This window comes from Oenanthe melanoleuca, chromosome Z (genome assembly GCF_029582105.1).
Source record: "Oenanthe melanoleuca isolate GR-GAL-2019-014 chromosome Z, OMel1.0, whole genome shotgun sequence".
In the NCBI taxonomy this organism is placed as follows: Eukaryota; Metazoa; Chordata; class Aves; order Passeriformes; family Muscicapidae; genus Oenanthe; species Oenanthe melanoleuca.
In genome coordinates, this window is record NC_079362.1 from 61879784 (window position 1) to 61897799 (window position 18016).

Below are 18016 nucleotides of genomic sequence, written 5' to 3' on the forward strand. Positions count from 1 at the left end.
CAGGCATTCCCTTGGGTCCTGTCACTGGTCACACAGAGATCAGTGCCTGCCCCTCTTCCCCTCACAAGGAAATTGTAACTGCAGTGAGTGTCCCCTCAGTCTCCTCCAGGCTGAACAGACCAAGTGCCCTCAGCCACTCCTGATTTGGCTTCCTCTTAAGGCCCTTCATCATCCTTGTGACCCTCACTTTAACAGTTTAATGTCTTTTTTATACTGTGGCACCCAAAACTGCACACAGGACTCCAGCTGAGGTCACACCAGTGCAGAGCAGGACATCTGCTTTGATAGCAGAGGTTAAGACTTTCTTTGTAAAAGAAGATGGTTTTTCATTTTAATGAGCTTCTGAACATTATTTATGGAATGTTCATAGACTGGATAATTAAAGTAATGAAAATATGAGAAAAGATTTGTTGCATGTGTATGAATGCCTAACTTGGTTGGATAATAAAAATAGAGTCATGTTTATTGTGGGGAATTAAATAAGACTTCATTAAAAAAAAAAAAAAAAAGGAAAAAGGTATCCTGAACTTTTTTAAACTGTACAAGGCTCTGTCTAAGTGCTTCAAAGCTGAGTAAAGCAACTAATGGCTGACCTGTATCCTTGAAGGATAATCTGGCATTAACAGAGATTGCATTTGGTGACTAGGCACTAAGGCAACATTTATGAGACTGAAAAGCTCTATATTCTCCCAGTTAATTGCATAATTTGGGTGTATTAGTCCAGTAGTAATGCAATTAATTGGATACTCTTAGCTCTACACACGCAAAGTGAATTAACCATAAGTTGCAATATGTTATGTGCATACCTGATTGTAAGGACACATGCTCTCTGACAACAGTAAAGGGTAAGGGTTTTTCTTTTTCATTGAATTTAGAAATTTCACTTGAACGGAAAGCATATCCCCTTTTTCACAGTTAGACTTATCTGATAATAAGTGTCTGATCTTCTCAAGAACAGGATAATCAAGAGACTCCTGGCAGTTACAATTCTGGTAGAGAAGAAAGATTTGAAATTGTTTCTTAGAGGCCGTGCAGGGGTGGATTCATCAAACCTATCTGTAGCTCCATGCAAGTTCTGCAACAAGTCTAAGATAATCACCAGGCTCCCTCTGCACACACCACCCCCACACACATGCTCTCACAGTAAAGAAAACATAGTGGCTAGCTTAGAAAAAAGGCTGCATCTTATAACAGCAGTTTATATGTGAAATAAATTCTGTCTTTAATAGGATTTGCAATTAATTGTCTCTTTCCCTCATTTCTTGGGGTGGTGATTAGAAACAATTAGCATGTTTCTAATATAAATATAAATAAATATATAAATATCATCTCTAGTTCTTCAGCAGACAGAGATATTAAACTTCACATTTTTAAACTTGTAATTCTTACCACCTACAAGGCTTGAACATCCTTAGGCCTCAGAAGACCTTAATCCCAAAAGTGGTCTCTGTAACTGTCGTGACATGAAATGGAGACACTACAGATAAAAAGTTAAAAAAACCCAAACATGACAAAACCCACATGCACCTAAGAGAAATATATTCCAGAAGAACACCTGAGTTTTAAAAGTTGAAATTCATGTACATTGCTCATTCCATCTTGTAACTGAGTATAAGTCAAAGTGACTCAGGTCTGACCTTTGTTTAAGCCATCAGTCTTGCCTGCAGTGGCTGTGGGTGGATGCCCATGGAAGAACAAGAACAGGGAAAGTATGATGTGGCCCTTAATGACTCTTTAGACTCACAATATTTTCAGGTCAAGGGATGCTCTGAGACTGATGTGATTTGACTACTGGGTGATCCTTAATACACATTTCTTCCAATTACTTATTTGCATTCTTTATTCAAGGTACTCTCTGCAACCACATCATCCTTTGTCAAAGGGCACAGACCTGACCCCTCCTGCATGAGAAACCACCACCTTCTTTTGGGAGTGAACACAGCTCCAAATGTTTTTTGGTTTTGATGGCCATAATTCTTGTAGCAAAAACTATATAGTACAGGCAATTTTTACTGACTCTTTGCATGCCAGTTACAATTTTATGTAGTTACATGATAACATCCTTAAACTGTATTTTTTTAATGATAAATAGGCATATTCTCATTAATTCTTTTTGCTTGGAAGCTAGATCATTCTTCTTTCCATTTTCTTTCTTTTTCCCTGGATCTACTACAGCCTTTTAGAGGTGAAAGCACCAGGTCTGCAGCAAGAATACTGGTGCTATAATATTGCAAATAGTTCTTAATGTTAATTTGCTTGTTAATCACTGCCAACCATTGAGTTTTCTTTTTATTTTAAGTTGTAATGGTAAAACCTAACTCTAAGTGGTAATGAATACATTATTTCATGTATTTATTTAGGTATCACTTATTATTTCTCCCCACCAGTAACTTCCATTCAGACCATAAGAAGCTTCTTTTAGTTTCTTTTTAACAAGCTTTTCCACCTTTACGTGGTGCTGTTTCTGGAACTGAGCAGATCTGTGTGAAGTCCTTGACCTTTGTTGTTCCCATAGGGATAGTGAATGTAGGTACATTGTGGTACCTTTTACAGCTTAATGAGTCAGGTGTAAGGTTCCAAGAAGCACCATGCACAGTACTTAGTGTTGCATCAGGAGTGGCATTTTGTGACAGCTCTTGTAAGAAAGTACTCTCATAATAAAGTGCAGGAAAGCCCCCATTACTGGATTTATAATTTATATTTTGTATGAGTGAAAATTGGACCTAAACCAGATGGTTTGGTATTTTTAGACAAATTAGGTATTTTTGTATAGAAATATTTTGTGTTTTTAAAGTCAGTTTTAAAATTATCAATTTGGTAACCTTTGTGTTCTTTCCTAATTGTTGACCTTCTCCTTTTCTCTAATAAAATTTATCTCCTTTTTTAATAACTTTATTTTTATTTAGTATTTATCTTTAGAAATCACAAAGCAATAAATCACAAAGCAATTTATTCTTATTTAGACAATACTACAGTCCTATGCACAAAAGACTAATCATCTCCAGAGTAAAAATATAAGGCCAAAATGGGGTGTGATTAGATTACAGAATGCTTTGATCCTTTTTAACAGTGTAGTCATCATGATTTGGGGCTATGGACTTTCAAACAGTAAAATAATGGTAGAAAATAATTTTTTAAAAATTAAAACACAATAAAATATCATATAAATATTTGGAGATTTTGATTCCTTAACAACTTATGTTCATAAATTTGTCTCATGAAAGACAGGTAACCAGTTCATTGCAATCCACTGTACTTTTTGACATTTTAATATGCAGTGATCCTTAGTGTGAAGCTTAAAGAGAGGAACTTATTATAGATGTAGTCACATTGGAAGTCACTTAAATATCTCCTTGTCTTTAACTAGTGAATTAAAGGGGTTTTTTGTTCGTTTGTTTTTCTCAGAGGCACAGAAAAAATATAACTGTTATATTCTGGAGTACTGAGTTATAAATGAATTATGGAGTATGTCCGTCTTGTAGAATAAATGCTGATATACTGCAGCATGATTTACTTGACTAATGCTGAAAAAGAAAATCGGTGGTTTTCAAATATCTGAGTAAATTATGTTTAAGTTGCAGTCCAATTATACAAGGCTGAAAGAAAAGTTCTTAGAAGCAACTACAATGAAGTTTTTAAAATTGAAAATAGTAGCAAGTGGCAGACAATCACCAGGTGAATTGATTATTGTGCTTTAAAATGACTTTCCACCACAGATGTGACATGATAACAAACGGTGTGCACACTCAAGGCTGTTTCCCTGAGACAATGTGGTTTGATTTGCTGAGCTCTGGGGAGTGTGTTTGCCCTTTGATGTGTGCACATTCACAGGCTACGTGCTGCGGCGGAATTGTCAACCACTTCCATTGCTGTTCCACATGTTCAAGAAACTTTGATCACAGTCCTTTCTGTGTTTGACATGCTTTATTAGGAAATCTACCCCGAGCTGAGACATGCTTTGACAAGTCCCAGATCTAACTGCTTCCAACAATACAGATAATTATACACCAGTACTTCTCAGTAGTTATGATTTTGAATAGTCATGTTACTGCACCTACAAGATTCTTTTGTTGTAATTGTTAAATAAATATTTCAGACATGACAGTTCTTTCATGAGCTATTCAAATATACTAATCCAAATAAATGCCCAATTCTTTGTGCAGTAGTTGTCTTTCATATAAAGCAAGGCAAGTTATTTGATGAAAGTTCCAAGCTATTTAGGTGCAAACTGTATGTCGTGAGAGAGGTGAAATCATGTTACAGAAAAATAAGGTTTTTGACACTGTCTCCCACAGCACACTCCTGGAAAAGCTGGCAGCCCGTGGCTTGGACAGGAGCACTCTATGCTGGGTTAAGAACTGGCTGGATGGCCAAGCCCAGAGAGTGGAGGTGACCAGTGCTGCATCCAGCTGGGATCAGTCACCAGTGCTATCCCTCAGGGGTCTGTGCTGGGGCCAGTCCTGTTCAATATTTTCTTTGATGACATGGATGAGGGTGCTGAGTCCTTCATCAGTAAATTTGCAGATGACACTAAGCTGGGAGCATGTGTCAGTCTGTTGGAAGGTGGGAGGGCTCTGCAGAGACCTGGACTGGTTGGATGCCTGGGCAGAGTCCAATAGGATGAAGTTTAATAAGTCCAAGTGTTGAGTTCTGCATTTTAGCCAATAACCCCCTGCAGTGTTACGGGCTGGGGATGGTGTGGCTGGACAGTGCCCAGGAAGAAAGGGACCTGGGGGTGCTGCTCAGCAGCTGACTGAACATGAGCCAGCAGAGTGCCTTGGTGGCCAAAAAGGCCAATGGCCCTGGCCTGGATCAGGAACAGTGTGACCAGCAGGAGCAGGGAGGTCATTATTGCCCTGTTCTCAGCACTGGTGAGGCCACACCTTGACTGCTGTGTCCAGTTCTGGGCCCCTCAGATTAGGAAGGACATTGAGCCACTTGAGTGTGTCCAGAGGAGGCAACAAGGCTGGTGAGGGGCTTGGAACACAAACGCTGTGAGGAATGACTGAGGGAGCTGGGGATGTTTAGCCTGGAGAAGAAGAGACTCAGGGGTGACCTTATCACTCTCCACAACTGCCTGGTCTCTTTCACCAAGCAGCAACTGATAACACGAGAGGACACAGTCTTAAGCCACGTCAAGGGAAATATAGGTTGCATGTTAGGAGAAAGTGTTTTACAGAAAGAGTGATTGGGTACAGGAATTGTCTGCCCAGGGAGGTGGTGAAGTCACCATCCCTGGATGTGTTTAAAAATAGACTGAATGTGGTTCTTGGGGCCATGGTCCTGTTGAGATTTAGGGCATGGGTTGGACTTGATGGTCTTAAAGGTCTCTTGCAACTGAGTGATTCTGTGATTCTGTAAATCCAGTCTGTGCCTGCTCCTGTTGGAAGTGCTGTTCAGGCAGGCATCTGAAGAGCAGAATCAGAAACATTTTTGTATCATTGTACTGCACCAGGTCCAGTACAATGAGAGAATAGCAGCAGTCCTGCAGAGACAAAATTCACCCATTGCTTTATTCTGCCCAAGATCCCAAGATCACACTTCCAAGTGTCTGTCATGTCTCAGTTTTTAACAGACCAAGGAATTGCTCAGCTGCTTGATGCCAAGGTGCTGCTTAGGGCAGTGAATGGAAAGAAGCAAGCACTTTTTTGAAATCTCCATGTAGTTTCTGGTGAAAGCCAAAAGAGGTTGCTATAAATTGGTGCCTGCCACAACATGTTCATTTCTCTAAGGTCTGAATATGCTATTGCAATTAGAGATAGTATTGCTATTTGAGGTCAAAATAGTAATAGTAACATACTTCAAATAACTCCTGAGATAGTTCTTCTTAGGTAAACACATCCTTTTTGGTAGTGGAAAATTTTGCTTTATTTAGCTACAATTGGCTCTAATCCTTGAATTGCGACTATGGATCCATTACAATAAAACAGCAGAATTTAAAATATGTTCCTCTGAACTCTTTAGAGAATAACTGAAGGTAAATGAAAAAATAAGTAAATTAAAATTATTGATGCAGACCTGGAAATTACATTGTCTCTCTTAAATCAAGATTAGGAGATGCAGGATCTGGCACCCTGGTACCTACCAGGGTTCCCCATTTCTTCTTAATTGACTTCTGCAATAAAAAGTCATGGCATTCCATAATGAAAGCATGGGACGGGGGAGGGAGAAGCAGAGGGCAGGATGCAGCCAAGACTCCAGTAGAAAACATATTTCAGACAAGACAGGGATGCACAGTATAGACATGTCTAGATCCTTTTCCTGTAAATCTCATTAATGGAGGTGGGTGAGAGTGAACATATTTTCCTTGAGTTTGCACTGTGGAATTTAAATTCAGAAAGCAGGTTAAAGGCTTTTGAAGCACATTGGTTTGAAACCAGTAAAAATGCTGTGGCAGGGGTGCAATACAAAAGGTTCTGTGTTGAAGGGGGTACCCTTTAAATGTGCCACTGTCCATGAAAGTCACCACAAATAAAGATCAGTTGTGACTCACCTCCAGCAAGAGGAAATAAATATGCCATGAACTGTTTGATGCAGAAGCAAATGCATGTGCCTATTTTTATGCACTCAGTTGCACATTATGGTAGTAACAGCATACAGAAGGGTACACAGCACTTCCCATGCATAAATCTGTAGTTGCCTTTAAAAGCATGTGATCTCAAAGGCAAAGACAAGGAGACCAAAAACCAACAGAGCACAAGATCTGTCCTGAACGCACATTTATGAACTTAATTTCCCACCAATGATTTGGGATGGTTAACCTAGTTAAAGCTGTGGGAGATAATCCAAGTTAAATTTTGCACCTCAAGGTAATGCTAAATCATTGTTTTACTTTCATTCTAGTGCTACTTGAGAAAAAAAAAAAAAACAAAAAAACAAAAAAAAACAAAAAAACAAAAGTTGTACATTACTTTGAAACCTGCAGGAAACTGCTTAATCTGTATTTTTGTATTGTTACTGTTACCTAGACAATGCAGTAGGCAAATAATGAATAACTTTTCTCCAGAAATTTTATTGCCAATAAGTCAAATTTGAAATACTGATTTTTTTTTGTACCTGAAAAATCTGTAGTCTCCTCTACAGCTCCAAAATAGTATTTTTAAAATCTAATCTCTTTTGATTATTAATTTTTATGTAAGGGATTAAATGGAAATGGAAATTGAATTAAAAATTCTGAAATTATTATAAATGGACAGATAATGAAATATAGCACAGATATGGATGCACAAGGTGTTGAATTACACTTGTTTCATTTAAAGATAAGTGTCGAACACTGAAAGAACTTAATATGTGATACTTCTAGTGATTAATGAGGGTCTCAGAGAGGAGTGAAATTAAAAGCTGGAGGAAAATGTGGAGTCTGACACTGTGAGTACAGGTACAGACTTCCTGGTAGCTCCTGGCCCGAGATCAAGGCAATATTTTTATCTGTCCCCACCTCCATTTTCACAATACCTTTGCACAGTCCTGGCTCAGACTAGCCCTGGGTCCTGATCCAGCCTTGGTAGAAGTAGACAAGGAGTTCCCTGAAAAGGGTTTTAATCTCCTAGCTTGTTCTGTGGAGTCTATGTTAATTTTCTTCTCAATAAATCCATTATTCTTTTCTCTCACTTGTGAAAAGAAAAAAAACTCTGTGGTTGGTTGAAAGGATACAAATGAGGTGCCCTAAAACATGGACAGTTGCAAGTTTATGAACTGATCATTGCATGTTTGTGCACTCACTGAAGCACTGGATGGTGCTTTGCTAGGCCGCTAAAATATTTTGTGGATAAAATTAATACCTGTGTGATAAATATATCAGTTTAAAGAAAAGCTACATTCTTTGTAATTAGCAGTTTTCACTTGAGCCTGTATGGCTGTCATTAGATCACTAGGCAACTGAAAACTATTATTTTTGTGATCTCATGAGTATCCCTTACATGTATTAAAAACTTAAGTTTACTTCATTGTGAGGATTTTTTCTTTTACTAAATTGAAAATCAGGAAGCAACAACGTATTGGTGTTCTATTTAGAAAAGTAAGAAAAGAGCAGAATTATTGAGAAAAATTTGAAAAATTTGCATTATGCTATGGGAGCTTTAATAGATTATTTGGGAAATGCAGTTGATACAAATATCCACAGTTCAAAAACAAAAACTGAGTAACTCAATGTACAAATCATTGCCATACATTGAATAAACACTTGTGTATTTATGAAAATATGAGTTTCCACAATCATCCATATTTCACCAAGACTAGTAAGTCTCCCACCCTGCATGGTTGGAAATGAAATAGTTTGTGCTTTTCAACACCTGCCAGAAAACAGATTCACTACTTACAGAAAGAGAAATGCTGTCAGTATTGTGTGTGGACAGCTTAATTTATATAACAGACCTTGAAGGGAATTAAGAGGCAAAGACATCTGCAGAGAAGCAGAAATGGAGTGTACGTAGCTTGCTTTGTCATTCTCTAACACCAGATATGTTCTTCATAATATTGATACTTAGAGCAATGGGACAAACTTAGAATGTGAGAAAGAGGTTAATACCCTTCCTGAGCCATTATTTAAAGTTCATGGCTGGCCTATTTTTAGGCCACCATGTGAGAAGATGTTCGCTGAAAATAGATTCAGATCATGTGTCCTTGAAGAATATAGAACATCAGGACATTTCATTTCCAAAGAACATAATTGGGACTTGGAGCAGAATCTTCTTTCCTCTCACCTCTTTGCTTGGAGATTATAACTTGGGTTATACAAGCACAAACTCTTACGTGAGTTGTATCAACCTCTGAATTAGATAACTAAATCTAATTTGAAATACAGTTCTAACGGGACACATAAATTAGTTACACTTTGAATTTTTTTTTCATTTTATGTACAAATACGTACATCTGTAGACATACAGGTATGTTCATGTACACATATAAATACATGTGTGGGAGAGCATATATATGCATATGTGTATATATTATATACATTTATATATATGTGTGTATATATATACATACATACATATACATACACACATATATTCTGACACATACATGCAAACACATGTCCAGGATGTCTGTGTGAGAAGAATGCTGTGTAAAACTCTGTTGATATCTTTGCAAAGTACTAAGTGCATATATTGCATTAGGTACTCTGATATGGTCTCTCTTTTTCTACATATTTCTCAGTACATATGTCCTACACCACCAGACTATATTTATAATATAGTACCTTAAAATGAATTGTACTTACAAGGGGTTTAGGGTTCCTCCTATGATATAAAATCAATATAGATAAATTTATTCATAAAGGTAGAGATTAAGATATAGTCTAAAGAGAATTTGAAGAACTTTCTGAATAAATTAGAGGAATATATTTCATATGGAAATAAACCTCAGTCTATATTTAATTCACTAAGAGTGCAATTAAATTATATATATATATATATGTATATAATGTAATTAAATGCTACTAATATTAAATATATTTTGAACTTTGGGCAAGCAGATGAATTGAAATTGTTTTGAAAAAGAATATTAAAATTGTGTAAAGAACTGAATCCCATGGCTGCCTGGGTTCATGCACAGATGCTCATGGTGGTTTCTGAGTGCCCTGCTGTCGTCAGGCCCCTTTGCTTTTAGTGCATGTCCAGTCCTGGAGTGGAAGCACAAGTACAAGTATCTAAGGCCTCAGTGGTGGCATTCAAAGAACAAACAGAGCAACAGTAGTAAATGTAGACAGCATAAGGCTATAGGTATCCCCCCTGGCTTCTTGTGTATTATTTACATAGCTGCCTCTTCTCCATGTTCTATAGAATAAGTTTTCAGGATGTAGAAATTGTGAGGATGTCCTGGTGCATCCTTGATCTGTCAAGTCTTGACCATGATTTGGCTCCTGGTTACTCCAATGCCATGGCATTATTTAGTGTGTCTGACTATTACATGTTTAAAGTCTGACTTTTGCTCTAGTGTTATTACTAATACACGTTGACTAGTCTACTCCTGCCAGATTGCCTTCTCTTTGCTCCACATGATCTGCTATTGAGGCTGTTTTTGCTGTCAACATTTGCCCTCCTCAGAATTTTTTCCACTCTTCACAACTCCCTTGCCATCTATTAATCTATTTTCCCTGCAGCTACCAATATTAGCCAAAGTGGTACTCTCAAGAAAATTCTGTCTTGAGGGCTGTCTGGCTGACACTCTACTAAATTATTCCCAGAAACTTCATCTTCATTTTTATGACCTGCTGTTAACTTTTCTGGAGCCAGCTCTCCATGTCTCACCCTTACAACTGAGCATCATCCTCATGTTTCACTGTAAACCAGGGCTCTAGAATCAGCACTTTCAGTATTTTTCTACTTCTGCCTGCCTGGGCTCTGGTGCAGGGGCCTGAATGTGGGTCATGGGCTTCTTACACCTATATTGCAAGTTGCTACTCACAACATATGATCACTGAGCCGTTGCACCTGATCCCACTCCAGCACCCTCGTCAGTAGTTTCCTTTAGAAGGCAAATTCAAATGGTATTACAATTATCTTGTCCCAGTTCCCATTGCAAAGCAGTGACGAAGGCCGAGTTCAGAATTAGAAAGGGATTGTGCATCCTCCTTATCTTTCTTTTTATATCCTTCTGTTATATATAGATCTGTACCTCTATAGCTGGCATTGTAAATATTCCAGCACATACACATATAGGCATTCAGGGTCCTGTCACACATTTACCTATGAAATATAAGTAATTCTCATTCATTATAAAAGCTCTTTTTTTCCACTTTAAAATGTGGAATATACATTGTCTAACAATGTCTAAATTTTGTGTTTTAGGTAGAGTTAAGAGGTTGATGTTTCTTGCACATAATGTAGAGGAGGCCTTCATTGAATAGTTACAAATCAAATTAGATGCAAACTTAACTGTACTTAAAAACACTAAACATAATTTCAGTGCAGATATTTCAAGTTCAGCTAACCTGGATTTATCCAGTATAATCAGTAAGATTTAATTTAAGCCACTTAATAAATTTATAGAGAGAGCCTTTGAACCAATGGGCTTTTAATTCATTATAAGAAGAGTAAGTGTTAACCTAGCAATTAACAGGATAACAGTATTTCAGAGCTGCTCAAGAGCTGTAAAATAGCTCGGTGAACAAATCACCACTGATTTTTAAATAACTGTTTTCCTGGTTGTTGTTGCTACTGTGTCAACTAAACCATACACATAAGGGTGTAGATAAAGCACATTCTCTTGAGAACTCAGTTCTTCCTCAGTTTTGGCCATTTGGGTTGCAGTACATGGGGGACAGGAGAGGGGTGGAGAGAAAAAAGAGGGAGAGTTGGAAAGGCAGAAGGAATTCCTTTCCTGTTTCAGAGCACACAATAAACTTTCCATGAAAACATTCACAGCTTCAGTTTCTGATCTTGATCAAACAAGTGCAAATCAGAAATAACACAAAAAATTTGTATCCTAACCATAGCTTTCCATTTCTTCTAAGGTATGTTTATGTTTTCCCACCACCTAGTTCTTTGCTTCAAACTTTGTTTTAGCCCCAGACAGTCACCCCAGACAGCTTCAAACACAGATTTCTTCCTCCCTGCTTTTATCTACAAGTTATCCTATTCATGGTCTTCCCTTTCTCAAGTGAAACTCTTTAGGTTGTCCTGCATTCTAACTGTGTGTTTTAAACAATAAAGCACACTAATCAATATATTTTACCCAATAATTCACACAAATGTAACTCAGGCTGCCTTTGTGAAGCTCCATTCTCTCTCTTTCTCTCAAGAACAATTACTATCCCTTGCTATCAGGTGAATCAAGCACTGTCCTGAGAACAGCACTCTCTCCAGCACTATTCTAAAACAAAACCCTTTTTCTTGTGATGATCAGGTTAAAACTTACTGACTTTAGTGGATATAAGAACCTTTATTGAACTAAGATGTAAGTCACAATTGAACTGGTTATTTTGAAGTATATAGTATTAAAAAATAGTAGCTGCCACACAGGTGATATACAAGGTCAACCACATATTGATTGGTGATGGCAAGTGGAGTTTCAGTACAAATGCATAATAGTGAAAATAGTTTCCAGAAGCAGCAGATCACCAGCTGGAGGAGGTGACTGGAGTCTCCAAAGGCAGTGGAAAAGCAGTGCTGCCTCACAGACTAACCTGTGAGCAAGCAGGCTGGACAAAGTTTTGTGATTATTAGCAAAACATTCTCCTCTTTCTTAATCACTGAAAGTGATATTTAGAAAAACATGAGAGGTTCTTCATTCATTATCAAGCAAACATGAAGTCTAACTCGTTCCACTTTTCCATGCACTAACACAAATTATGGATAATCATATGCATACCAATAGGATATTGATGCTGATAAGATTTTTTTCAACTTCATGTCTCTTAGGATTCATTTTCTGCTACAGTTTTAAAGTACATGTGTTTAAATCTGTATTCTCATTGACATAATGGACTGAAATATTTAAAATGCCTGCTAAACAAAGATTTCAGCCCTAATTACACCCCCAAGATATTATTTTTAAAAAACTGTATAGGATTAAGAATTTTAACATTCCAGTGTATACACACACAAATGGGAATGAAGATATTTAGTTACTCAGGGGCAGAAAACTGAAATAGTGATTGTTAAATACTTTTTAAAATTGCAGTTTATTTATTCAGTTAATAAGACAGAACAGTCTCTACAGCAACTGGTGTTATGGTACAGCACTAATTCTACATTACCTTCTGTAATAAACTGTGGGTGTTTTTTCCAAACAGCATACACAGAGAAAATTTGTTCAGTGGAATTCAAAGGGTTCTGGCTCAAAAGGTAAAACCTTGAAGAAGTAGAGACTGTTCAGATGTCCCAAACTTTAAGTACTTCTCTGAATTATCAGGACTTCTCAGGGTTTTGAAGTTAGACTGGCTATCTCTCTTTTACAGACTGTCCTAAGACATTGGCTGTATTGCTGCTCCCATTTTAAAGCCTCTCATCCTTTTTCCCTCTGGAAAACAAGCTTAAGTAGCATTTAACATTTCAGAACATTGAAGGAGATGAAAGCTAAATTCCTTTTTAAAATAGTTAGAAAATGTATAAGAGTTGGATGAATGGACAAGTGGATAGTGTATTTTTTTTCTTTCCTTTTCTCTTTTTTTATCTCCAAATATAATGGACAATCCAAAGAGGAGCCTGAGATGCACAGAACTGGTTTCTCTTAAGCTCCATTAAATCAATTAACAAGCTGTGAAGAAGATGGATATCTTTCACCTTTATTGGAGGTTTGGTTGAACCATATTGCCTCAAAAGGATTATTCTGTCTGCATTTGAATTTAATGCAATAATAGTACTGAAGCATGAAAAATGCATATAAGGAGTTGAATAGAAAATTCTAATCATGAAAGGAATGACACAAAAGTATGCAGAAGGCCAACATTTAGTCAACTATGCCAAGAAAATATAATTGGTCAAATCTTCATCCCTCCTGACTGCAAATGCATGAAAAAAATTGCTTTCTCTTAGAAGGCAGCAATACCAAGTAACGTGCTCTGTTTAGGGTTGACTTGTCTTAATCTGAGTTGAGCAGAGCTAGACAGAAAAAAACCCCTTCTTTAATTCAGTCCTGTCAGTGCTGGTGGACTTGGAATTTCATTCATTGTCTTGCTGCAAAGCCTATGTATTGCTTCCCTCATTTTGCCTAGGCTTATCTCACAGCTGGATGGCAAATTTTCTGCACGTGGATACACTTTATCCAGGTCTACTGGGGATCTTGGGAACTGGATGGCTTTGAAAATGTAAATAGACAAGCTGGTCACTGGTTTTCAAGGCAATTGAGATTCCATGGACTCTCTTTGCCTTAGAGAGCAGAGGCTTTATTCAGGTTTTGGCTTTGTCTGTAGGTCAGATATGTTGGTTACCTCAAACCAGGACATTCTTGGCCTTTAAAATATATAACCAAAGGGGCTACACAAGAGCTTTTCTAAAACAGACACAAGGAATATCCAGTTATATTGCCAAAATGACAAAACACCAAGTCCTGAAGGAAAAAGAATAATGATTCTTGACACATTTCTAGACATACTATGGAAGAGTTACCATGTTCTAAGCAAAACTTAAGCAGAGCTCTCTACGTTGAAACTGATCAATGTAATTGAAAAATGGAAAATTGTGGCAATCCCATTCAAGGAGAAAAATATACATAGTTGTTGTTACTTAAATGAAAGGCTTCTGAGCAAAATTTATTTTTTACGTCATACACTGAGTAAAATGATTAAACAGAATGTGTCAAAGCAATTTGAACAATTTCAGGTGCACCAGAAATGAAGAATATTGCATCCATTGCCACATGTAGATTTTCTGGCATTTAACAAGTTGTTAGATAATGATGTAGTCATTCCCTCAGTGGGGTACTAATCCTAGTCCTCCTGACTGCCTGCTGTCATAAAACCTGTGAGAACTTAGTATCAGTGAGATGCCTCTTTTCTGCCAAACTTGACTATAATTGACCAATGGGTTAAAAAATTACAGGAAAACATGAACACATACAGAATATATTTCCTTAAAACCAGGTTTAAATATATCTATCCTGCTCAAACAACCCCAAATCCATAAACATAATGCCTTTTCCTGTAGTTCTCTCTTAATGATGGGTCAGTAACTTTTCATTTGCACGTTATTTCTAAGAGAAAAAAATAATTTTCTCAGTAAAGTGATTTCCTCCTTCCAATGATCAAGAAATTAGGACTGATTTAGTTTTGTGTCCTTTGAAAGCAAAACGTAAAGGAACACTGAAAAAAAATGCTCTGTTACAGTTGCACGCAAGATTTTTGCAATAGTTTGTAGAAGTCTCCTAAAAAGCTAAGCTATTTTTCTAAATGGCCTACACATAAGAAGAACATAGTTTGTAGATGGAAGTAGTACCTTTTATTAGTTCAACTGGGTTACTGAGAAAAAGTAAACAACTTTTCAGGCAAACAGATCATTCAATAACTTTTCCTTTTTTGTGGCAACAGGATTTTCCAGTCAGTCTAACTAAAAGCACTACAATCCGTCTAAAAATCTTCTGGAAATGTGGTCCTAAAAACTTTTAGAGATGCCATCAGAGAATTCCAGTCACAGCTGGGACAGCCTTATGACTGCTTCTGTAACATCTTGAGATGCTTCAGAGAAACCATCAAGAAATACTGAACCCACACAAAATGATAATATCTGATGCTTTAACATCAATTTGAAAAAAAAATCCAGGAAATTCGAGATGAGTAATAAATCCAATATACTACAAAGGAGCAGAAGCCAGTGTAATTACCTAACCAATCTCTTGTATATAGCAGACCATTGCATCTCTGACTTAATTCTTGTGTAAGTGACCAGCAATTGGAATATATCAACACTTGCTCAATCTAGGTCTGATTCATTCTTGCTCTTTAAGCATTTCAGCTATATAACGTGCTCCTAATCCCTTCTTCAAGCTTCATTTGTTATTTTCTTCAAATAGAGGTGAGGCAAAATCTCATTTAATGAAGATATCATATTGGGCAGCATAGACTGTTTCCAGTCTAGCTCCAAAGAATTAAAAGAAAAATATGAGTGAAAGATTTTTCTCTGTACAAAATGTCAACCCTTAATTTGTCAGTGTGTTCTTGTGTTACCTCTCTTTCAAAACACAGAACTTTTTCTCCTAGTACTTTCTGAGTTATATAAAACACTTTCATAATCTTTACTGTTTCTTTCTCCCCAGGATGATATTTAAAGTAATACACAAGAACCTGAAATTGCAGAACTGCCTGTGATTAAGACTCAGGGAAATGTATTTTACTTGCTTTGAATGATCTCATATTTAAATAAAAGAACACTTTAAAGAAAAACAAAGCACTTAAAAATGACACATTTCTTTCTCCCTTGGTAATTTTCCACCTTCTAACATCTTAAATAAGGGAAGTTTGTACTTTAGCACAAACTTTCACAGAAAACTAATCAACAAAATGAATGCATTACTAGGAATAACAGCTGAAATTACCTCAGCAGGGTGGTTTTGTAGCTATGTTGGTACCTTCATTAGGCAGCTCAGGCTGAGCAGGATAATGTGTGTGTATACATGGGTATATCCAGATACAGATTACATAATGTGAGAGAAAAGTGGGCAGAAGATTGAGCCATAAGAGGACACGAGATTCCAAGGGTGAAATCCTCTTTCAAGGGTATGTTTTGTTGGGATTCCCAAGATGAGATTAATTTCTTTCTGGGTGGGTAGGACTGAGTCTGCACAAAGGAGTCATGCAGGTCTCAATTCTCCCCTCTCTATATATCATAATCTCTCCTATCATACTGTTAAAGATATGTTTCAGATAACTTCTCTTTTTTTTCCAATTTCCCTTTTGTTTATTTCATATGTCCTACTTCTCAGCTTTCACTCCAGACACCTATTCTCTAGGTTTTGTGTTCCTGTGTTCTCACTTCTCAGCAATTTCCATTTCTCAACCTGTTTTTAAAGTCAAGCTTCTTGCCTTTTTTTTTTTTTTTTTTTTTTTTTTTTTTTTTTTTTTTTTTCTGTTTATTTTTTCTAGGTCTTTGTGTTCCTTCTTTTTGTTTTCCTCCCATTCTCTCTTTCGTAGTACTACTCCACCTAAGTCTATTCTACTCTTTCTTCCTAATCTTGACTGGAGCTGAGCTTTCTACTCTCCCAGCCTTTTCTGTGCTTCCCCACCAGCTTCTATATAATTTCCAGTCAATTTTTGTTTTCTTTAGTAATTTCCTTTCTCTGCCTCCTGGGCATGCGAGACAAGCTATTGACTCTCAGAAGCAGAAAACAAGCAGCAAGCCTACTGAAAAGTCCCTCAGCAAGACAAGACAAGTAATAGCTGTTGCCAGCATCAGTGGAGATGGCAGCAAGGCAGTCTCACAGGGAGCAGAGGATGTAGTCTGGGCTCCTCCGGGATCCCACCATACTGCTAGCAGTGGGAGAAGCAAATAATTTTCCTTTGGGAGGGAGGTGATGGCTGGAGCTTTACTAGGAAATGTGGAGTTTAAACAAGAAGGAAAACAAACTTCTCTTCATGCTTTAGAAAGTTGGAATCTCATTATGATACTTACTGCCTCATAAAAATATACTTAGGGGTATCTTGGCATTACCCCTCTACTGACTCAGCAGTATTCCTAGATTTGTATGTCACCTATCTGGCAGTTCACAAACTTGAGATAATGGATTCAGGCAAACAGAAGATATCTTGCATCAAATCCACCATGTTTTTTGCATAGTTCATAGGGTGCCTGGTGAGACATTTTGTTCCAATTTACTTTTCTAAATCCCACTAGATTTATTTGTTGTGATTGCTCAGGGAAAGGTGGTTGTTTCTTCACTCTCCTCACTCTTAATGCACTTGCCTGTTAGTTCAGTAGCAAATGTCTTCCCTTCAGAGGGGCATTCCCACACCTTTCCAAGATGCAAGGGAACTGATTTGAAGAACACACTATGGTTTTGTTGCTTATGGTGTGAAATGACCTGAACTTCCCTACATGTCTACAAGCAGGACATTACATTGTAGGACTAGGAGAGGAAAATAATTTGTCTGATCAGTGGATTATCTGAGCTTCTGGATATCTGAGCTTCATGCTCAGAGTTGTCTGCATGGCACATATGAGATATATGAGACAGCAGATGCAAAGGGAATTGAAAGATCTGCTTCCAGAAGGAATGCAGTCATGGGAAGGAGAGCGCTGGTAGGTGGAATGTCTCCTTTATATCAATCTTGAGACCTTAGATTAGTGTAAGAAATGCTAGGGGTACTCCACTGACAATAAAGGCAAAGCAGTTAAGTGACTGCTGGCTGTATTTTTCTTGTATTTGCTCTGTTTGCATTTATATACAGATGATTATATTTGCTCTTCCTGTCATGTTGGGTTTGCTACTTCAGTAGATGTTGTCTGCCTGAGCCCCTCTCCACGTATAATACTGATTAGTCTCAGTTTTTCAATACAATGTTAAATCTGTAATGGCAACTGACCATGTTGATGTCTCAATATAATGTAAGGTCTGCAAGAATAAGCTTGAAAATATTTCA

The 18016-nt window shown here is 37.3% G+C and overlaps 1 protein-coding gene across 1 annotated transcript in view; it reads left to right on the top strand.

Annotated features, from left to right (window-relative positions):
• Positions 1-18016, top strand: part of HCN1 (hyperpolarization activated cyclic nucleotide gated potassium channel 1) — a 191075-nt gene that overhangs the window by 151973 nt on the left and 21086 nt on the right. The window lies entirely within an intron of this gene.